The sequence below is a fragment of the Motacilla alba genome, chromosome 1A (genome assembly GCF_015832195.1).
Source record: "Motacilla alba alba isolate MOTALB_02 chromosome 1A, Motacilla_alba_V1.0_pri, whole genome shotgun sequence".
NCBI lineage: Eukaryota > Metazoa > Chordata > Aves > Passeriformes > Motacillidae > Motacilla > Motacilla alba.
Genome location: NC_052031.1, coordinates 3,509,232 through 3,532,990, shown reverse-complemented (window position 1 = coordinate 3,532,990; position 23,759 = coordinate 3,509,232). Strand labels below are relative to the sequence as shown.

Below are 23,759 nucleotides of genomic sequence, written 5' to 3'. Positions count from 1 at the left end.
ACAGCTATGACATACTGAGAATTTCCACATTCTACCTGCCAACACTCAGACTAATTTGCCTCATATAAGCCCTCCAGTAAATCCAAAGCCCTTTTCCCTTGTGTATAGTTACCAATTACTACAACACAGATACTAAAAACTCAACAACAAGGTAAACATTAATACCTGGATAACACTTGAACAGCTTTTGCTACATCAAGTAACTGTAATTTTTTTTCATTCCAGCATTCTGGCGCACACCTGGTTGCGAAGTTTTGGTGTTTAACGGCAAGAGGATGAACCCACAGACCCTGCTGGCTGCACAGCAACACAAAGCACCACTATTCCCATCAGGAAAGGGCCAAGAACCAACATCATTCCCACCAGAAAAGGGCCAAGAACCAACAGCTGACAGCAACTCCACGGCTTGACCACCTGCTGCTGAAGCCACCTTTACCCATAGCTCATCCCTGACTGTTCTTTCCCCTTCATGCAGCTGTGCCATGATCTAGATGTTGGTACTGACCCTGGAGAAATCTGATTTTGCTGCTTTTGTGGCTGGTTCTGCAGTGGATTCACCCATGGTTATAGGAGCACTAAGCCAGGTGCCAGCTGGGATCCAGGCAGGAACTGGGGGATGCTGATTGCTGGTTTGTGCCAGTTTAAAATCCCCATGAAACTACAGAGAATTAGGCATATCCAAGTTAGAAATGCAGCAAAACACAAAAAAGGAAAAAAAAAAAAGAGAAAGAAGCAAGCACACTGTCCCATAGAACAAACTACTAAGAGAGATAGTGAAATCCTCATTTCTAAGTAACTCCCAATTAAACCAGCCTGCCGTTCTGAAAAGCATTTTCAGCAGATGCCTGTAAATTTTTCAATTTTTCAGTCAAACATAAGCTACTGAGCTCAAAACAGGGAGTAACAGTTACATGTAATGACCTGCAACACCCTAAATGTCAGACTAAATTACCCAGCAGTTCCTTCTGCCTCCCATCTCTGAAACGCTGATATATTTTAGTTCCATCCCTAGCTGTGTCAGATCAGCAGGCTTTAACAGTTTCAAACACAAGAGTCAAATGTAATGATATCCCTGCTTGGAACAAATCCAGGGGTTGAATCTGATTTCTTCACGTAGAAACAAGCAGCTCTTAACATTTGATCTGGAATTCATACCTCGTTAGGAGGGAAGCAGCAGAAGTCTCACCCGTTCCTGGTTCCAAGCTGGTGATGACTGAGAAGGAATAGGAGAAGGAAAAGGAGAAGGAGCTGTGCTGTGCTAGAGCTGGTCACCAACCCCATCAAAACCTTCAGCTGTGAGTGCAAAGAAATGATAATTTTGCCTGCCACAAGCAGACAGCTTCTGTGAGCTGGGAATCTTCACGTTCAGGAGCTCTGAGGAGGAGGGTCAAATGAGAAACCTTGGCTTTCGGCATCCTTCTTCGTGCCTCAGTATGTTACGGGTGAAGGAAGATGCCTTCTCTCTGCCTCAGTAACTTGTGTAGTATTTCATCCTTTGCAAATTAAAAAAAAAAAAAAAAACCCTCTAAATTTACAAGACGTGTAGCACTTGGCAGGATTTCATAACTGCTGAGTGACTGAGATGAGCTCATTTAACACAATTTTGAAATAAATGTATTATTTTATATAGCTGAGCCTATACGTTCTGCAAGGCAATGGGAGGAGGGAGGGATGATACAGAGCATGGCCTGGAGAGGGTGGCCTGCTGCCAATGCCCACACACACTCATCCCTGTCTCTTCCAGCCTCTGTCACATACACACACCCCCTGGAAAGAAACAATCCGCTCAGGGCAAGTAGGAGCATTTTTCCAGTGCTGCCAACTTCTGCCAAAATCCTATTTTCACTTTAAAATAAAGACTGTGCTCGTTTAACTACAAGATCCTTGACATACATAGCAACACCTGTCAGAGAAGTAGAAATAAAACAAGCAGGGGGAAAAAAAAAAATCAGGATTTTTTTTCCAATTCTCTCCTGCTTTCAGTGTGACCAGGAAAGTGGAATTTGTCACCACCGTGGGCACACTGCACTTTTAAATCCAGCATGCAGAGACAGACTGTGGTTTGGGGAAGAGTGGTCAGGAACAGCCATGGATGCACAGGATGGGGATGCAGTGCTGGGAGAGCCAAGCCCATCACTTCTCACGCCTGATGCTTCTGGCTTTACACACCTTAAAAACCAAGTGTAAAGGAAGACACTGCACAGAAATATCTTCAGCCACAAGAGGCTCTGAAGTCCTTTTACACTTCCTGCAAATTCACAGCCTCTGTTTAGATCTGCTCCTTTAAGTAGCTCAGGTGTGGGATTTAAGCTCCTCAGCTGAGCGAGCTGCTTGTCACAGTCAGCATGAAAATCCACTGCTGGAGATTCCTCATCCTATAATTTGTATTAGTCAATAATATTAACTAGGTTTCACAAAAAACAAAGAAAAATTCAGTGTTGTTTCCAATTACCCAAAAAAAAAAAAAAAAAAAAAAGGATTTCAGTCTTTCAGAAAATTAATACCTTAAATTATCAGCTCCAGTACAAAACCACCCAGTTAAGAGATACCAGCAACCAAAGGATGACTGAGAAACAATTTTTTTTTCTGCAGTTTAAATCCAACACTGACTGCCAGACTGTCTAAGGAAGAGATTGAACAAGCCAGGGGGACAAGTGGCAGCCTACTCATGTACCAGGCAATTCAGCAAGGGCTGAGAAACAGGACAAATGAACCCATTTTCAGCTTGGAGTGATCTGGTTATATCACCAACCTGAGCTAAAACCAGCTTGGGAATCAGAGCAGAGACACTGCTGTCGCTGAGTAAGCACATAAAGGAGGCCAGAGGCATCAATCAAATTCAGGAGGGAACTGTGTAGGTAATAATCACATAAATATGTATGTTTAGGGATAATCCAAGCAAGGTTTGGTTTTTTTCGTGGGTTTTTGGGGTTTATTTTTTGGTGGTTTTTTTTTAATTTTAAATAGACATGTTTTTAAAAATGCAAGAATATCCCTTCTCTTTTTTAAAAGCTGTTCACTGTGGAAGGATCCCTGCATGATGAGTGCTGAAAACACTGAAATTCTGTCCCTGAATTACTGTGTTTATGGTCCAAGTAATGCAAAGGTCAAGAATGAACACACCCAGAACAAAAAAGACACCCACTCTTGCACATTAGAGAAATATTTACTTAATTAGTCATGAAGAAGTTCATTTACCCTTGGAATGACTGAAAATACCTTAAAATTGCATCAGTTTTCCCTTTGCTATAAAATAATTAAAGGCCTAAAGCAGCTCCACAAGAGAAACTCATTCCTGACCACAACTGAGGCATGAGCACTGCAAGATCTCCTCGTGGAAAAATAATTATATTGATTTAAATAAAACAATGAAATTATTGTTAGTAGTAGTAGCTGCAAGCTTGCAGGAATTTACTAGTTCAAGCAAAAATTACCAACATTTAAAAAAATTTCTAGCAAAATTCTATACAAAATCACTTGATTTGAAACAAATCAAGCCCTTTTGTGAGCACCACAGTAAGTTATACTCAACTATTACATGAGCATTAAGCTAACCCAGTTTTCTTTTATATAAGTTGCCAAGAGAATGCTCTTTCTCTTCATCCTTTCCTGATTTCCAGGAAAAAATGTCTTGAAAAACTGCTTCTGCTAGAATTACTGGAGTCTGAAGTACGACCAGTAATTTACAATCAGCAAAGGACATTACTTATCCCTAAAAATTTAGAGATAAAAATATTTTAAAATCGAAGCACAAAAATTAAAAAAAACACCAAAAACCACAGTAGTCATGACAACCCCATTCCCTTTCCTTCTGCTCACCCATGTCATCAATATGATACCTAAAATAATCCATGGTAATTAAACTATCTGCAAGAGACATCCACTTGTGCAGAAAATAACTGGAGAAGAATTTACACCACGAAGTGTTGTGGTTTAATGCCAGCCGGGAGCTAAGTTCCACACAGCCCCTTGCTCCCAGCACAGGGGGATGGGGAGAACTGGGAAAAGTTAAAAAGTGGGTTGGGATAAGAGCAGTTTAATAATTTAAATGAAGTCATCTATCATTATAATAATAGTATATAATATAATGAGAAGGGAGATAATAAAAAGAGAGAGAACAAGTGATGCACAAGTCACCAGTCAGTGACTTGATGCCCAGCACATCCCAAAATATCACTGACTCCTCCTGGGTAACATCCCCCAGTGTATACACAGGGCATGATGTCCCGTGGTATGGAATATCCCTTTGGCCACTTCAGGGCCACTGTCCCACTGATGTCTTCATCAGCAGAGCCTGGGAAATTGGAAAGCCCTTGACTTGGAATAATCACTCCTCAGCAGCAACCAAAAACATCAGTGTGTTATCAATGCTATTCTCACCCTGAATCCAAAACACAGCACTGTACCAGCTACTAGGGAAAATTACTCCATCCCAGCCAAAAACAGGACAAGATTTGTTAGTCTGACCTGAGCTCCTGGAAAAAATATGGAGAGGATTAGAATGGGTGCTGCTGAGGGTCTTTTGAAGAATATCTCTGTCAGACACCGTCAACACAAGGTTAATTAATTTGATAACCATCTGTGATAAGGTCTACTGCCCAGGGAATGAAGGGGAGGAAGGGGATTTGGTTATTCTGGATTTTAGTAAGGCTTTTGGCACTCCCAGCACCCATCTGGACAAGTTGTCCCCACTGTAAGATGAGCAAATTCAGGGTGCTCTGAGTGACAAACTGGCTGAAGGGCAGATCTCCAAGAGGTTCCAGCTAGCTGCCTGGGGACTGTCACCAGCAGTGCTCCTCAGGGATGAGCCCCAGGGCCAGTCCTGTTCAATGCAATTATCAATGACCTGGAAGCTTCAACCCCTTTAGCAAGCCCTGAGTTGTTCAGGCAGCTGGACTAGATGATCAATGCAGGTCCCTTCCAACTGAAATATTCTATTCCACGCTAACATTTACGCCTGGGTGTAAAGCAAGCACCAAGTGGGAAAAATCCTACCTAATCCTTCCAGCAGGGCACTTAGTGCCCACCTAAGCCTTCCAATAAAATCTCCAATTTCCACCAGTATGACTCAATTGTTACTTTTCCTCCCATTATTTGAACAGCAGGCGACACGTCCAGAGATGGTGAAATAATTTGGGACCATCAGAGCACAGCCCCGTAATTCTGCACCTCTTATTCAACCCATGCAAGTATTTTAAGACTACGGTCAACTGCACTGCAGAGTCTGATTACAAGAACAGAATAAAACTCATCAGGACTATTTCTGGGATTTTAATGACAAAGTGGCCAAGGTAGCACCATGGTGTCTATTATGTATCCACACCTGACAGACTGATTTTATTCTAACCCAGTACATTCCCCTCCAACTGCTTGACTCAATTCTTACAACTCAAGAAAGAGTCTAAATCAACACATATGTTAAAAAAGGAGAAGTGTAATGTTAATAATTTTCAACTGTGCCTTCAAAAGTGTATTTTGGCATATATTGTCTTCATTTTGAGAGACAAAAGACCTGGATTCTACAGATTTTCACAGAAAAACACCACATCTGTAATAAACCCTTATTTCTTACAAAGCACAGCAATCAAATCACAGAATATTGGGATTTATCTCAATCGTCCACACCAAGTAACAGCTGTACAGGTGTGTCCCTGTAGGTAAAAGAGGTCTTCTTAAACAAGCAGAGCTTAAATTATGATTAACTTCACTAAATCCAGTTCTCTCCACAAGAAAATGAGGAATCCCATCCTAAACTTCTTAAGGCAGCCCTCCACAGACTGTAAAGTCCAGAGTGACCTGCTCAGATCAGTCATTCCCTGACACTGCTGTTCCTGGAGTCAGCAGGGATTCATCTTGTTGGCAACTCTTGAGTTTCTTCTAGGTGGTTTCAAGGTAAAGCTCTTGTCCAAAAAAATTAAACACTTGGCAAAAGGAAGATTTGTACTTCTGGTATCAAAAATTATACACACAAGCCCAGAATATTAATTAAAGACACAGTGACCCCGTGGTCATCAGCGAAGGAAATGATGCTGAGGACAAAGACATTCTGCCCTCCTGGTGTGACCACAACCTCCCCCTGTTGACAAGATGAAATATCATCTTTCTATGAGAGAAATGAACCATCACATTCTGATTCTATTTCCTGAAACTGCTGAGTCTTTTATACCTGGAGAGGATACAACAGATAGACAAGAACCTTTTTGAAATAGACATGTTTTAAAAAACACAAGAAAATTCCTTTTCTTTTTTAAAAGCCAGGTCTGAGCTGTTCACTGCGGAAGGATCCCTGCTTGATCAATGCTAGCAACACATGGAGAGCACTGGAATGCTGTGAGTGGAGGAAACATAAATTAAATGGATGTAGCAAAGCACAATTTCTCTCTTTCACAGTATAGAGCAGCTCCCCTCACCTGATCTTTACATCAGTCAGTGACCTATGTCTTATAATTACACAATATTGTTACCCACATAACACAACATGCAAGATTGAAACAACTAATACTGCTTTAGTCAGCATTTGGATCAAAAACCAAAACAGAGCACAAAAAAAACCCAACAAAAAACCCAAAAAAACCCCCCAAAAAAACAAAACAAAAAAAAACCAAAAAACAAAACACACACAAAAAACCCAAAACAAACAAACAAACAAATAAATATTAATCAGCTCCTAAGTTTTCTAACCAAAAAACAAAATTACCTACTGCTGAGTCTTTGCCACACTGAGATCCAGAAAGGCTCCTGGGCTGTTTTAACATGCACTTCACTGATGTAGACCTGTTGTCAGCAAGGGATTTGATTCCTTAAGCCTGCACTATCAGGCCTGATCACTGCACTCCCTCCCAAGCTTCCTAGTTTGTCATTCCTGTTACTGATTCAACTGTATTCCACAGAAGAGAAAAACACCCTGAACAACACCAAGAATAACATCCTTCCTTTCCTGTTCAGATCCATTTATGTCAGTCATCTTCCTCTCCCAAGAAATTTCCAGGCATCTTCTGGAAACACAGAGCCATAATTCCATTGGAATTTATCAGTACTGTGGTTAAGCAAGCTGAGCAGGCTTCACCCTTAGTGGCCAACAGCTCTGAGATAACTGAGAATAAATGGAGTTGGGAAACTCTCTGCATATCAATTTCCACTGTTTCTGTTGGAAAGAAACCCACACTTGACCAGCCCTTGTGCACTGAGCAGACCCCAGCCACCATTTTCACAAAAGAATTTATTTCTTTATTTCTATTCTATTCACATTATACAGAGTGCATGCCTTCCTTCATTCTTCTCTGCTGTGCCACTCTCTGTTTCGATTCAAACTTGAAGAATATGTTATCAAATAACATCAAATATTGTTATCAAATAACATCAAATACTGTTATCAAATTCAACAAACCGACTGAAGCAAATGAAGGCAACAACCAAAGGCCCTGGAAATTGTGTCTGGAGAAACTGACTGCCAAATGGCCACGGACACACTCTGTACTTTTCCACTGTTTGGTTAAAAGCTGTTAAGACAGGTCACATGGAGAGATGGAAAAGCCTTATTTAATCCCATGTTGGTTCAATTACCTTTCATCTTCAATAAGCCAACTCCACTGGGCTGCAGCATCCATTTCCCGTAAGACAGCTAAAAAAACAAGTGTAAAAACACTCCCCTGCCATCCAAGGGACCCCTGCTGCACCCTGGATCCCCCCTCCTGCACCCTGCATCTCCATCAGAACTGCACAACAGATGGATTTGGGTAAAGCCCCTGAGAGCATGAACTTCTCTGCTGCAGCTCCCAGAACTATTTACATGACAATGCAGACACCAAAGGCACAGAAACTGCTTTCCTGTTAAAACAAATCCTTCAGGTCAAAACAAAAGATCATGTTCTAACATTGACAACTACACAATGCACAGTTCTTTGTCATTCCCAAGCTCACCCAGTATCCCAATACTGCTGCCACCTGTGGCACTTAAAATCAGAAAACCCACTTAGCAACTAAAGCCATTACTAGTTTTTAAAAGAAGGCTAAAGGGTGAAAACAAAAAGATTTTAATGTAAAGCAGGAGGGTAAAGAATTATCAGATATTGAGAACAGCAAAAAAGACACATTTACTACTGGAGAATAGTTGATATAACCCTTTGATTGTTTGTTATGATGGTAAAATCAATTCTAGAATTTCTGCTTTATCCTTAGAATTTTCAAAAAACCAAATGCAGATGATTTCTTGAAAATTTTGTTAGTTATGCAAAACTGGCTGCTTACTTTTAGGCTTATATTAGCAGAAATTGGCAATAATTACAGAGGAACTACAACAAATCACACTACAATAACAGGATCTGATTCTGTCCACCTTTGCTATGTAAAACATGCCAATCTTGGCAATATCGTGTTCCAAACAGTTTTTCACCAGCACTAATGCACTTCTACACCAAGGCAAACAAGTACCACATCTGATTATTCACTGAAACAACAGCTAAAATCCTGAGGAGTTGTGCAGACAAGGAAAGCCTTCCCCTTTAGCTGGGGATTTTTTTTTTTTTGTTGTTGGTCTTCTGATTAGAGCAAAGTGCTTCATGCTTGGTATATTCTGGAAACAAACCTACAACAACTTGGGAAAAGCACTGCAGTTCTGGCAACCAGCTGAGAAAAGCTGATCAATAGCAACCCTCTATTTCAGCACGTCAGAACTTCCTCAGCCCCTGTCTCTGTTCAGCAGCTCCTTCCCCCATCTCACATTATCAACCTGGGAAGGTGAAGGCAGAGAGCTGCTTCATTCATCCCTGATCTGCTCCTTGCAACACCTCACGGGGCTGCAAAACACCAAGTCTGGCAAATCTGTCGTAACAGAGCCTAAAGGCTGCAGGAATTGGGATTTCACGTGTGAGTACACTCCTAGAGGTAACTGCACACAGGATCCTCATGTGGCAGGCTGGAAATACCAACAGTCACAGCACCGGTGCCATCTGCACTGCTCCTTTTGAAGAGTCTGCCCCTCTGCTGTAACCTCCTGCCTCCCTCCATCCTGCCCTGCCCTGCTCCTGCTTCCCCAGCTGCCCATCTCTGAGTCTCCCAGCTGAGTTTATGAGGATTTAATTTGCTGCTACTCACGGAACAAGAAGTCAGTATTGATCTGTTTTCATTGCTCTCAAAATCTGAATGATTATCTTAATGCGCCGCCTTGAATGACTTCCACAGGACTCGCTTTTGGTCAAAGGTTAAGAATCTCTGCTGTAAAACAAAAAACCTGATCAAACTGATGTGTCTAATTGAACGTAACTTACAAAGCAATTTTTAATTTAAAGGGTCTGAATAATCAAAACTCTGCTTTGCTACAACACTGCAAATATTCTGTGTTACTATAGTTATTCTCTGTGTTAACACTGACAGCACCATCAACTGTTCCCCAGTATGAACAAGAAATGTACTTCAATATTTATTCATCCTGAGATCAACTTGTCTTATTCCAGTAATCTAGTGTAACTCCTCAGCACACAGCATTTCACCCAGCTTTTGGGGGAAACCCCCCCCCCCCACACAAAATCCAACCCTTATTTTTAACATCCTACAATTCAGAGTTACAGCCACATCCTCATTCTCCTCGTAAAATTAAAAACGATCCTCATCCATCTTTCCTCTAGGTAGTAATATGAGGTCTCATGTTCCCAAATTCAAATTAGATCATTCAGAAAACCAGCACAGACCTCTAATGACATCATACAGTGTTTCTGCTCATACATCAATTACTGTTTGCAGTATTCCAGGCTATTTTTAGGATGAGTGATTAAAAGGTCTTTTTAAAAATCATAAAGACAGACTGAGAAGCCTCAGTCATTAAAACTTCTGCAGGAAATAAAAAGAACTTCAACTACTTTGCCGAGTCAGGTCATACTCCAGACTTCTAGAAAGTTCTGCAAAATACAGAAAAATCTCTGCAAGGTCAGAAAATAAAACAGTGCCCTGACAAACCCTGTCAATTTAGCCCAAATGATGAAGAATTAATTGACTCAAGAGGCTGAAGCTCGAGACCTGCAGAGTGCCCAGTCCTGTCCACAGAGTCAGAACAGATCCTCAAGAGCTTGGAACCAGGCTGGATCCTTGTTTTCCAACAACTGAGGGCCTCATACAGAACACCAAGTTTTTGTTAGAAGGCAGAGACTGATTCCACGAAAAATAATGATAAAGTCAACTGAACTGATGGGAATACAGATGGATGGACAGGAACTGTAGCCTGCAGGAAAAGTAAACTGCAGGATTTGCTGCAAAGATGAAAGAAATGTGTGAAGAATTAAACTGTGTTAGACACAGACACTGGGGGGAAGGTGAACCAGGGTGTTCCCACACAGAAATTCTGACAAAGCAACAACGCAACAGTTCCAGACCAAGTGTTTTATCAAAGGGAGATTCAGTGGTTTGCTTTTTAGTCTGACAAAATGGAACTACAGAAACAAGTTTCAATATTGAGGAAAATGTCCCCCAGCAGTAGTTTATGAAGCCAGAGATATAAAATCACATTAATTCCAGAAACATTATTTTTCAGGAAGATACAGTTCAATCTTGACCATCAACCATGGCAAAACTATCAGTACATTTTCGAAAGTGACTTTGAACTGGCTTGTGCTACTTTTTGTAGCCTCAGGGACTATTACTTTGGAGGAGTGAAATGATGCATTTTCACTTTTACACATCACAGGGACTATAACCAAAGTAACAAGATTCATACACTGAAAGCCTGTAGGATTCTATTCTATACCACAGCAACACACCACACTTATTAATAATCTCTGTCTTAGTTTCTCTTTCTCTCCATCTGGTGTTATTTCCGTGCATCCTTCAGTAACTTCAAATTTGAAACCATTTTTCATTTTCTTGTGTCATTTTATTTGAAGCATATGCTTCAGTTATCATCTTTGTCTGCATGTGTGATATCAATAATGATTCTATACAGAAAGAGTCAGATTCCAAAGTCTTTATTAGGTAACAGCTTGCCTCAGCAACATGGGCAGTCTACAAACTATTTAAATCAATTAGACTAATTTCCATATTACTCAACCTGACACAGACACTGCACATCAGAATTTAAGTAAACACATATAGACAAGTAGAAGAAAAGCTATTTGCAAACACTGTGGAACACCAACAAACAGATTAAATGAAGATTACAGCCAACACCACATCAAATCCTAGCCACTGATCCACCTCACACAGTATCCTGACCAGCAGGAAACACCACAAACACTTCCCAGAAAGGTGTAAGGAATTCTCTGCAACACAAAGCTCTAAAGTAAATTGTAAAAAAAAAAGGGATCACTTCTACCTAAATGTCACCTATTTGTGGCGGACGATCGCCCTCGAGAATCCGTGTTCTGCTTCACCAACAAAGCAATCCCCAGGAGATTTTCTCATGTCATCACACTCCAGTTCTGTCCATTACACAACCCTCTCTTTTAATTTGCAGTAAAATCAAGTATCTTAATTAACATGTTACTATATGGCACCCATTCAAGACAGAATTTTTCAGTATCAAATCAGTTAATAGGAAAAGATAAACAATTAGTTCCTTAATATCACGGTCTGTGTGTCCTCCTAGTGATAACTATCTGAAACTGCACTGATCCGCCGCTGCGAGCTCCTGTCCTTGCTTTAACTCTTAATTTCCCTCATTTCGCTTTGATTTTGGGAAATTCCAGCTGTCAAGCCACATAACTGCTCACTGTTACTCACCCACATAAAGCTCCCACAAGCTCAGCACTAGGGGTTCACTGGGGATAAAATCAAGATGCACAGATAACCAGTAACTACTGCACAGCAAAGGGAAAACCAACAGAACAATTTAATGTTTCAGAAGAACACACAAAGTGCAAAGTACTTCGAAGTTTAGGATTTTAAGCAACATAGAAAAATAAGTGACTCCAACACAATTTCCAGCTAAGTCTACGTGCCAGTTTCACCCAAAGACAAAACTTTTACAATGAGAATAAACACGAATGTTCCTCCAGTGTGATCATCACTGATGATTCATGGACTTCATTTCTACAACGCAGCTGGACTACATCTCTGCAGGCCAAAGGCTTTAGGTCACTTTATCTGAACCCTTTTCTATCACAGGTTATTGCATTTCATCCAAAACAGGACTTTATCTGAGGTTTTTTTTCCCCTCTGTCAGGTGGTCATGCACTCACCCGAAAACTGACCAAAAAAAAAAACAATTAAAGAGATATTCCCAGATTATTTCAGATGAATGACAACACCAACCTACAGAGAAATGCAAAAACCATCAAGGGCTCTACCAGACTGAAAGTTCACCTGGACCTCAAGCCAGTACAACATTTTGGGATAGCCTGCAATTCTTATGACAACACAGCATCCTCCCCAAGACCCAGCATAAAAGAAAATACACACCAGAAGATGAGGATGGTGGTGCCACAGCTACAAGTTTAAAACCCAAACAATGAGAGGGGAAAAAAAATGTAATATTAACAGAACAGTGAACATGACCACATTGAGGGAGTTTAAACCCCTGGTTCTTCTCACAGGGGTGACAAAAGCCACAAAGCTAAATTTTAGGAATCTCACTGCTACACAGGCAGAAGAGGTTTGAGACATGTAAGGGTTATGACAGCCCAGCTATTGACAAATGCTAATTACCAATAAAATTACCATGGAAATTCACAGGAATGTTGCCAACTTTAGGTTGACAGGCAGCATGTCTTTCTGGAAAGAGAGTTTATAGCTGTTATAAAACAGCATGATGACTGGTTAAAACCACAGTATTGTTAGAAGTGCTCGTAAATTTAAGAACTATTTGTATTTAAGAATTTCCCATTGTTATTACTTCTGTGAAGTCTGTTAAGTTTCAGTATATTGTGCATGGTCATCAAACAAAATAACCTGATTTGAAATTAATGAGTGCATTACTAACCCCAGAAATCCACATTTATCTTCAACCTTCAGACAGGCACATGATGTTCAAACACTCATTTTCACAGCAGAATGGCTGTATTTTCATATACTGCAACACTTAGATAATTCGTAAATAAAAGCACTCCTTTAAAGGTGTTCTACCTAGTCCTTACTCTGCTAGGTTAGGTATTAGCCTTAGTAGTATTTTAGCTAATTACTATGAATAAAAAAAATCCCCACAAAACAGAAAAAATATTCAATTCAAATATTTCACCCAGGCATTTTAGGATTATACTGTTATTAAAAAAATACATACACTTTTGAAATATTTCAGTTCTTCTAATCTGGTTTAAAAAAATTTTAAATCAGACATAACTCTATTAAAACTACTTTAGAATTTTAATTCTTCCTTCAGACATGCTTTTCATCTTTCCTGGTTCCCCCACACATGCTGACCTGCCATAGTTAAGTTAATTTATATTGCTCTATGAGGACCATATTTCACTTCAAAGAATGCATTTTGGCTGGAATAATCTCTTTTACATTATAAATGTCATACAATGCAAAACTGTGTTCTATGTGATGAGTAATAAAGCTTGGCTGCCCGTTTCCTTTATCACACACACATATATATGCTTGGGGTTTTTTTTTATTATTGCCAAATCCTTCATGTCTTACAGAAATTTGATGGCTACTTTCATCTCCTGAGCAACAAGAGACAGGACAAGAAGAAACGGCTGCAATTTCCACCAGGGAAGGTTTAGATTGGATATTAATGGACAATTTCTTCACCATAAGGGTTGTTAAGCATTAGAACAGACAGCTAGAGTCCCCATCCATGCAGGGATTTAAAGGACATGAAGATGTGGCATTTGGGAGTATGTTTTTCTCCAGTGCTGAAGGAATGGTTGGGTTTCATGATCTTTTCCAAGCCTAATCATTCCATGATTCCCAAACATACAAGTTTAGAAGCCACCAACAGCATGAGAACTTTGCATTAAAAAAATTAAATCACTTAATTTCAACAGGTTTTGCAGGAAAACTAATTGCTCTTTACATACTTGAAACTCAACAAGAAAACAGGAACACGGAGCAATTTTGCTGATGCTGGTTTTACCTCGTTATTTCAAACCTGACTGCATCACTTGCCAAAGAATGACTCACAGTTTGCTAAAGCCTGAGAATATCAATACTTTCTACATGTCAGACTGTGTGCTTGTCCCCACGCTCCCACTGCCTGCTCTGGGCTTTGTCAACCCGATTTCTCTGTGGTACCTTCTCCAGCACATCCTGCGCCTCCTGCAGCATCACCCTCCATTCCAGGGGATCACTATCCTGCACTGCTACACAAGCTCTGGGGTAGAAACAAAAGTCAGGTGGTCAGGCAGCAGCACGAGAAGGAAAAACAAAAATCAGCTGAGTTTTTCTAAGAAGTACATTTTTAGATGTACCATGTAGAAGGTTTTCAGGAAGCGGCTCGTACCGGAAGCCAGTGACCTCACAGCTTCATGTAAACACCACACAATGACAACACGAAAAAGAGCAATATTTTGTCAGTGCCTCTTTCTTTTAGCATGTTCACTATTCTATTCACTCAGTGCTACCCAACAATGAAAACTGCAGATCAAAGGGATCAGGTTCTTACAGGTCTAAAAATAAAGATCAATGCAACACTCATGCCATATCCAAGCAGTGAAACACAATTAACTATCTGTAATAGCAGAACTTTTCAATGATTTTCTTACATTTTGAGTAAAAACTCCATTGTGCCAAGCCCCAACAGGCAGATGATGTGACCCCTCACAGCCACAGCACCAACCACCAAAAATCCAGAGATTCTCTACCAACCCACCCTTTTCCTTCCCTTCCAAAACTACCTGTCCCTATCTCTTAGCCACCTTCATGTCCATTAATTATCCTGCCTTTCCTCATCCTTACAAAGGATGGAAACAACTGTTAAATGCCATCACCTACAATGAGGGCTGTGCTTTCCCATTCTTTTTCTGATTTGAATTGACTGAAGACTACTTGAAATTTATTAATCATTGTGTGACATGTGTTAGAGTGGCTTTCAGGTTCTATTTATCTTCTCATCTTTTAAAGCAGGTTTAATCCTTTCTCCATTCTTTGTTTCTTCTTTAATGAACTTAGTCAAGTGTTTGGATTTGAAGCCTTCATTATTTCTACCCAAACAACACAAAAATGTAACCATTCTCTTATGAGCATTTATATCACTGATGGGAGGAACATCCCACATTTCTCCATCCATAAATCTGCAGGATCTCTGTCTGGTTTATCTCACTGAGCAGAGTATTTCCAAGTGAGCTGCAACATCTCCAAGAAGAACTGGACCTCACCATCCACTTTTTAAATCCACCCATATATCCTGGGACAGTTTTGAATCTTGCTAAAAGAGAACATGCAAAAACCCAAGTTTTTTCAGCACATGGGCTGCACTAAGTTCTTCACATGTAACTAGTCTTGGTCTTGGTTGGTGGATATGTTTAGATGCTAAGAATTATGCATTTGTCAGGTTGGGGTAAGTTCTGGTGGTATTTTTCCCCACTAGTAATCCTGGCTTTTGTTTATGGCTTTTGATAAAACTGAATTAGGAAAGAAGAATCAAGAGAATGTACAAAAAGAACTTTAAAAATAGACTTAAATAACAGAAGTGGGCTGAATTTCAAGAGCAGCAGATGTACAGTCATATACCTGGGTAAAATACATATTCCCACCAGGTGAACAGCTCCTTAATTTGGAAACTATGAAGGAAGAAAAATCCTAGCCCATTACTATGTGACCATAGATCATCAGAGTGACACGCCTGCTAAATAAAGCAACCATGACCCCAATTTATGGCTGCTTGGAAAATTCACCTAATTACTGTGCGTGCCCTGCTTAAGGGAACTGGATTCACACTGGAGCATGGAAAGAAAGGTGGTTTTAGGTAGCAGGAATGGCAGCAGATGCAAGGTCTGTGCTTGGCTGATTTACCTGGCCCATTTCACTGCAAGTTTAAGAGGACCAAAATAAAAAAAAAAAAAAAAAAGAGAAAAAAGGACATTGTTTGACCACTAGCCATAGCTTTAGACCCAGAACTCTGATTTCTCAGCCAAGATCAGTGTCAGAGTCACAGGACAGTGGCTGCTGGTTCTTGCTGCCTCTGAGAATTGAAGGAGGAGGATGGCAGAGCCTGGACAAGCTCCTGCTCTGCCATCCTCTGCTCCATCCATGGTTTGTGTTCAAGCATTCCATGCACGAATCAGCTGAGGGCAGAGAGGAAAAGCAGCACCTGCAGCCTCCACACTGGGAAACAACAGAGCAGCCCCAGCTCCAAAATGAAAGGCAGGACCATGAGGTTTGCGAGGCAGGAAATGGAGGGCGAGCCGAGCACTCATTTCGTGCAGCCTCAGCTGCAGCAAACAACAGCAACACGATTAGGAACAGTTCCTGAAATCATGTTTGTGCTTTGATGAACAATTCCAACTGCGTGACAGAGCCCAGCACAGCGAGCTGAACTCACCACAGACATTCTGGAGGAATACAGAGATCCTCAGGGAGGGACACTGTGTCCCATGCTGGTTTAACTGTTCTGGCTGCAGGCAAACCAAGGTGCAACGCCAGCGCTGAGCTGAGCCAAGAATGCAGAGCAGGCACAGTTTGGGAGAATGGAAAATTCAATACTGAATGTAGACTAGAGGCTTTGTTTGCTTACCTGACTGAGGAGGTAGTAACTGATATAGTTCCTGGTCATAAAAGCATTAGAATAATAAATGCAAGCAAAGAGGCATAAGGCAAACTCTGCAATTATCATTAAAAAGTGAGCATGAAACAGCTCTTCAAAACGTCAGGCTGGCAATTGGAAGACTTTTAAGATCCTAGATGCTCTGAAAATTGGAATCTTTCTTCTAATTCCAATAAAGGAAGCAAAAAAACCTGTCCTTAAGATGGAGTTTGATTACTCTAAAGTACAAATGATATAGCAATTATACAGCATCAGCCTTCCTATATCAAGTGACAAGACTTAGAATCCTTGGAAACCATTTCCAGTTCAATATTCTTACTAGCAGTTAGCATTAATTCTGCAGGAATATCACAAACACCATCAGCAGTAAGTGTCTTAAGACAGGAAACCAAGGTAAGGAAAGAGAATTATCCAATACTAAAGAAATAATGAACAAAACTGACCCAATCAAAAGTTCTGCTATTTAAAATAACCCCTTCAGCAATTAAAAAAAAATGAACAGGAACTGCAAGATCATCCTTCAGAAAGCAAACAAAAACAGACACTGTAATTCTCTGACTGAAAAAAAAAAAAGGTTTCCTCTTCTTAAGAATTCCTTCTCTTAAGAGAAACCAGAAGAAGATAAATAATAATTGCGCAGAGAAAGGGAACTGGTCACTAGCTATTAGTGGAATACCTTATTGAGAACAGGAATACAGGCACAATGCTTCTTCATGTTTTTTCAAGTCCCAATGACCAGTAATAACATCTGCCACAATAGTTCACTTGTTATTTCACCAGTACAAACACACACCACTGCTACTGAGCAAGTGAGAGCACTTCCAGCAGCTGAACTCCCCCAAACACATCAAAAGCAACACTTTTGACACCTTAAATAAGCTGTAAGATTCACACCTGCACTAGGGCAACACAACCTCACTGAAGATTTAATTTAGACTAACAGAGAAGTAATAAGGACTGCTAATTTTACAGGCAAGCAGCCTAAAACATTTATTTGGAAGCTGGTAGTCCCTGGAGGAATTTCTACGTTAGTAATCAGTCAAACCTGAATGCCCCAAAACATGATAATTAAAGGGCAGAACAAATCCTTTAAGAGAAAATAACCATAGTTACAAATACATGGTAATGAGTCATGTTAAAAGAAAAACAAAGTATTTCCAGTATGTCAGCCAGATGACTGCCGGACCACATCAGTTTATGGTAAAACACAAGAACAGATTTTTAAACATTTTAAGATAAGCTCTTCAAAAGACAGCATTATCCTGGGCCAACACATTCATCTAGTGCTAACACAAAGACATATCTTTCCATGAAATCTAAATTTAAGATCCATGCATTATTCCTGCACTAAATTCTGCACCACAGCTCCAGGCATTTGACATCCCTGAAGTTAATTCCTCCATCAATTCCAAGTTTCTTTCAATAAAAAGCACCAAACCCTTCTGTGTTTACACAACCAGGTTGAACGCTAGTACTCATTAGGAAGAGCAATAAGCAAATCAACAGGAAGCACAGCCAGTTGGAAGGATTATGGAAGCTCCCAGTAGAAATCCAACACGTAGGAAGATGAGACAGCAAAGTGGAAGCCTCAGAACTGCTGCCTTGTCGTGGAGCTGAGCACGAGGTGACATCTTCCCAGATGGATACACAGCTATCTTCCCCAGCAAGAGGTAGGTAATATAATATTATAATTATATAATAACTTAACACAGAGTTTATAAAAGTCAATTGGCAGGCTCCTAAAGTTAGCAAAAATTCCTAATAATATGTACTAAGAACATGAATTAGTAATAAGCAGATATAATATAGAGAAGTTCAATGAACTCTTCAAATTTGATTTTTGTGTACAGAGGAAACAGTTCTGTTTGACTTTTTATATGAAGCTGCGGACGTGGCAGCGCTGGGTTAATGGCTGGACTCCATCTTAAACGTCTTTTCCAATCTGAATGACTTTATGGGTAAGATTTAAAAGCCACTTGTCTCTTCTTCACAGTCTCCGACTTTTAAATCTTACCCTGTTGGGGTTTCTGTGCTTCTCCACTTTCAGAAATGATGCTCACAGACATCACAGATTGTCACAGAGAATCCCCTCCCGACCTCCTCTGCTGTGCCCTCAGTGCTGGCGACAGTGACCCACACACCCCAAATTCCCCAAAGAAATTTGGAGCAAAGGTGGCTGGGGATGCATCCCTGGACATCCCCTTTCCCTGCAGGACTGGACAACCCCAGTCCCTGCTGCCCAGGTCCCCTTCTCTACAGGGCCAGATCTTATTTACAACACTCCCAGGAGATGAGGGACTTAGCAGCAGAACTGCAAATACCAACAGCTTGAATTCCGAGCTACCAGTGAAGCTGGTTAACATAATGTAATACTTAAATATGCTCTTATAAACCACAGGAGGGATTCAGCAGTAGATGGTACTATTAATATAAATATTACTTAACAAAACCCTTGAGAGACACAGAATGTAGAAGTAGAGGGGTCAGCTGAGTAAGATTAGCTGAAAAAACATGTATTTATAATCTTCATCCATTTTAAACTAAATGCTAGCAGGGAAATTCATTCTGTAGTCAGTTATGCAAGAAAGGCTGCTAGAAAATCATTCTTAAAATCAAGTATGCTGAAAACCTTCATCCATCTAGCACACACAGTGGAGATACCAGGAAAACATAATTTACAACCACAGGATGGGAAATCACCTACTTAGAGGCCCTGGTCTAGAGAATAAAAAACCTGAAAGGATTATTTCATAGGAAGAGATTCTTCCCTGTGAGTGTGAGGAGGCCCTGGCACAGGGTGCCCAGAGAAGCTGTGGTGGCCCCTGGGTCCCTGGAAGTGTCCAAGGCCAGGCTGGATGGAGCTTGGAGCAGCCTGGGATAGTGGAAGGTGTCCCTGCCATGGCAGGGGATGGCACTGGATGATCTTTAATTTCCCTTCCAACCAAAACCATTCTATGACTCCACAATCCCATTCCTAACTCCAGAAACCTCTAAGTTATGAGCCACACTGCTGCAATCCATGGGAACATTGCTTTAAGCAGTGCTGAGAGCCCAGGATGGATTTTGCCCATCCCTGTGCTTTGGATACCTGGTAGCAGTGATGGGCAGAAGGGAACAGAACACTCATCAGGATGGAAAGCTGATTTTAGAAGTGTGACTGTGCCTGGATGAAGACAAAACCTTCCTACTGCTGTCCTTCCCTGCTGGAATTTCTGCTCTTGCAGATTCTTTCTTTGCATATCCAGAATCAACAAACCACAAAGATAACCCAGCACTCAGGAATGAGGCAAAGTCTCCTTCTGCTGCAGGAAAAGCAGAAAAACAACTGAAGGAAACAGACAAATCATGAATGCCACTTTCAGGGAAAGGACAGACTTAGTCACCTCATTTTTGTTTCATGCAAGGCAGCAGCAGCCTGAAAACAAGTCCTAGGATGGACACTGACTGCAGGCACAACCATGAAGGAACATTTCAAGGGAAAAGTCGTGAACTGGGAAAGAACCGCTGCAATCTCTTTCAAAAACATGATGCATATCTGTCCACATTACCAGAAAGGACAATGAACAGCTGAACAACACCGTTTAAGATCTTTAGAAGGATTTATATATCAAATATAAAAACTAAATAAGTCAAGCATAGTTTGCCCAGGAGAAATGTTGCAGGCCAGAAGATGTGTCACTTTATACGTAACATTAGAGCTATACAATAATTAATGTTGACACAGCTACCAAAGAGACTGCATCTGAAAGTCTCAGAAAACTGACTTACAGTTTTTATCTAGCCAGGGAGATTTTTCTGAAGCAGCAGAATTAGGAAAAAAAAAAACAAGTTACAATCCTTGTCTACCAGGAATTGTACGCACATCACAAACCTGTGCTCCAAAGCAGACTTCACGTTGGGTAAATACAATTTTTTTCATGGAAACTGATCTCGCAAGAAACTGCCAGAAGACCCATTAGCACTTTATCAGCCCATAGCATCTGGAAAGAATTAAACCTCTTCATGATATAGGAGTACTTTGTAATTGCAAAAGAGAACATCAACAAAACTGATAAATACAACCAGATATATCCTACAGAGAACTTGACCAACATGAGACATGATAAATTATGTTTATAGTATTTACCTGATCCAGGCAACCAGGAGAATAATCCTCCATAAACCTTCTCAGAGTAACTTTACCCACAGGAACACAAAATTTGCTTCACAGGAAAAGGCTACAAGGGCTTGTTTTTGAAACCAGCGGTCTTTAAACGACATGGGATTGCACTATATCCTGGAAAGGGGGAAGGGCACAAAAAAGCTAAAAACGGAGCAGGGAGAGCTCCAATTCGGAGCCTGAAATCTGCTGCAGGAATCACACTGCACATCTGCTTGCAGTAGTGAAGGGCTGGATCCTGCCATCCAGGCTGCACAATGAGGATCTATTTTCCATGCTTCTGTAATTGAAAGAGTGCTCTGACAGATGCTGCTCTCCCATCACAATGCTGGAGGCCTGGGTTAACCTATCAAACGTCCCTACCAGCATTTCCCCCCCCACTGTATTACACAATTTTGGGCTCCAGTACAAATTATTGCTGCTTATAGATGTGACTCATTCACTGCTGAAGTAATACTGCTTTTGAGGAATTCAGTTTTATTCAATAAACAAATAGCATTTCAGCTCACAATTCCTGGTTACTTCTCCACAGTCACCCTCTCTGCCTTTTTTGTCTCCAATAGTCAGAAAGGACTTCCCCGTGAATGCCAGCACTTCCATTAACAAGGAGAGGTCCCCACTCAAATCCCACTGAAATAGTACAGCTAAGCTCTGCCCTGCTTAACTCCTTTTAAAATCAACACCAGCAACACATGAAACCTGCAGTTTCTTGAAAAACAGTAAGAAGGCTTTTCCTAAATCACAAAAACACAAAGGAAAATAGAATTTCACCCCGCAAAAAAAAACCAATAAAAATTATCTTATTATTATTAATAAAAATAAACTAAATAAAACAAACCACAAAAAAAAACAAGAACAACAACAACAAAAAAAAACCCACAAAAAATGAACAAGAAAAAAAAAACAAACCAACAAAACAAAACCAAAATAAAGAAAACCCACAATATATAGTTGTGCTATAGTACAGGCTGATCAGAAGAGCAGATACAGTCAGTGTTAGTCCCACCTTATTATTGTTTCATATAATGTCAACACCAAACAAATTTAAACCAAATTTAGGTGCATTTACATTCAAAATACTGATTTTTAGATCAATATTGTTTTAAAACCTTCCGGATTACCAAAGGCAGACAGGGCAAACAACCCAAACGTTAAAGCTATTTTATGGGAAAGGTACACAACCCCCTGCCAGAATTAGTTGTGGCTCCGGGACAACAACCTTTGGAGAAGCAGCTGATCCCATAACGCTGGATCCAGTGTCTGGCTTTCAGTTTATCCAGACAACCACCGGCTTCCCTGAACAGATGCCCACGGACAGAGTCGAGGAGGGAGGGGCAGCAACGAGATGCTCTGCCTGGAACGGGGGCTCCAGGAGGAAAGGTGGGCTCTTGGAGCTGCCGAGGAAGCACCAGAGACTCCATGCAGGGAACCCACACAGCAATCCCTGGTCTCCTCCGGCAGAGGGCAACGCTGGAAAAATCGCCTGGGAAGGAGCGGAGTATTCCATGCAGGGAAGCGAGGCACCGCCGGCGCTGCCGCGGAGCACCCGCGGCTCCGGCGCTGCCCTGGCTTCTCCTCCCCACGGATCCCCCGTGCTGGCGTTTTACACAGCGAAAAATATACCTGCTGCTTTCCAACATTTGGGATCCTGCTCTCTACCAATGGCATCCACGCAATCCCGACCGCTCCAGGGTGCTGGAGCACCGCCACGAAGCCAGAGAAATTAGGATGTAAGGATCTCCCAAGAGCTACAGATGATCCATCAACAGCCAGCAGACGTTGACAGACGAACACTGAAGTTATGCTAAAATTTGGGGAAAAAAAAAAAAAAAAAGGGGGTGGGGAACGGCACTGCAGAATGATACAGCAACTACACCCTGCTCGGGAGCATTAAGAGCGCTTTCAGTTTACAAAACACATCCAGATAATAGCCAGAAATGTCCTTTTCCTCCTCCTGCTGGAAGTAAACACGGTGGCTGGAGGCTTCGCCTCCCTCCCAGGAGAGCTGACAGCTGCACACATGAGCTGCTGCGTAGCAAGAAATCTCCCAAGTTCCAATAATCCAAACACAAGGATCCCTCCTGCTTCAGACACGTCTCACCAGCACCTGATCGCCGGTAAACACCCTCCCTTGTGCTGATGTAAATAATCACCAGCATAAAAGGCAGGGAAATGCTTGTTTTCTTTCTGAACCTCAGTTTGATTTTGCCTTGTTTCCTCAGCACGCTGGAATTTATTCAAGGCCAGCACCTGCCTTCATTTTACAACTCTTATTTTTGCAGAAGCTCCTGGAGAAGCTACTACAGTTGGGTTAAAATTCAGCAACCTGAGCATAATGCAGGTATTATTCAAACCGGCACGTTTTAGGGGAATTCCACATACGATGCTATTAAATGAACACAAAAAAATATCACCTCGCTTTTCTGAAAAATCTGAAAGCTACTAAAAAATATAGCCAATGACAACAAAGATGAAAAAGAATTAGCCTGAGTTCAAGGTATATTTTCCAGAGAGATCCAAACATGCTCCACCTGTACCAGGAGAACTTCTGTGGACAACGTTCATTATAATCATTATAATGATGATAATAATACAATAATAATATGATCATTATATTTATATTATTATTTTGCTAGTAATCATTAGAAAAAACAAGGATTACTTCAGGCTCCACACTGAAACTGGTATATCTTGGTGTAGCTCACAGGTAAATTGGGGCAGAAATAGCTAAATTTTCTAACACTAGAAAATTATGTTTATCAGGTTTCCCTCTCCCCATCTTGTTCACCTCATGTTCTCACCCCCCAGACAACTAATTGCTGCTTCTGATAATTGGCAAGATGACACAAATGAAAAATAAAATAAAATAAATAATAATATCACGTCACTATTACTGGCAGGCTGACTTCACGAGTTTTTTGTTTAGATGAGACTACTGTTCAGCACTCTGCACATGTAAGCACACCACGG

At 40.9% G+C, this 23,759-nt stretch overlaps 1 long non-coding RNA gene across 16 annotated transcripts in view; it reads right to left on the bottom strand.

Annotated features, from left to right (window-relative positions):
- LOC119708566 overlaps positions 1-23,759 on the bottom strand; it is a 119,252-nt gene that overhangs the window by 89,514 nt on the left and 5,979 nt on the right. For 15 of the 16 annotated variants that reach the window (XR_005259108.1, XR_005259116.1, XR_005259117.1 and 12 more), the window contains exon 2: positions 9,094-9,213. This is a non-coding gene — a long non-coding RNA (uncharacterized LOC119708566). Of the gene's footprint in view, positions 1-9,093; positions 9,214-22,412; positions 22,590-23,759 lie in introns of those variants that run through there. The other variant, XR_005259119.1, reaches the window with a different exon arrangement.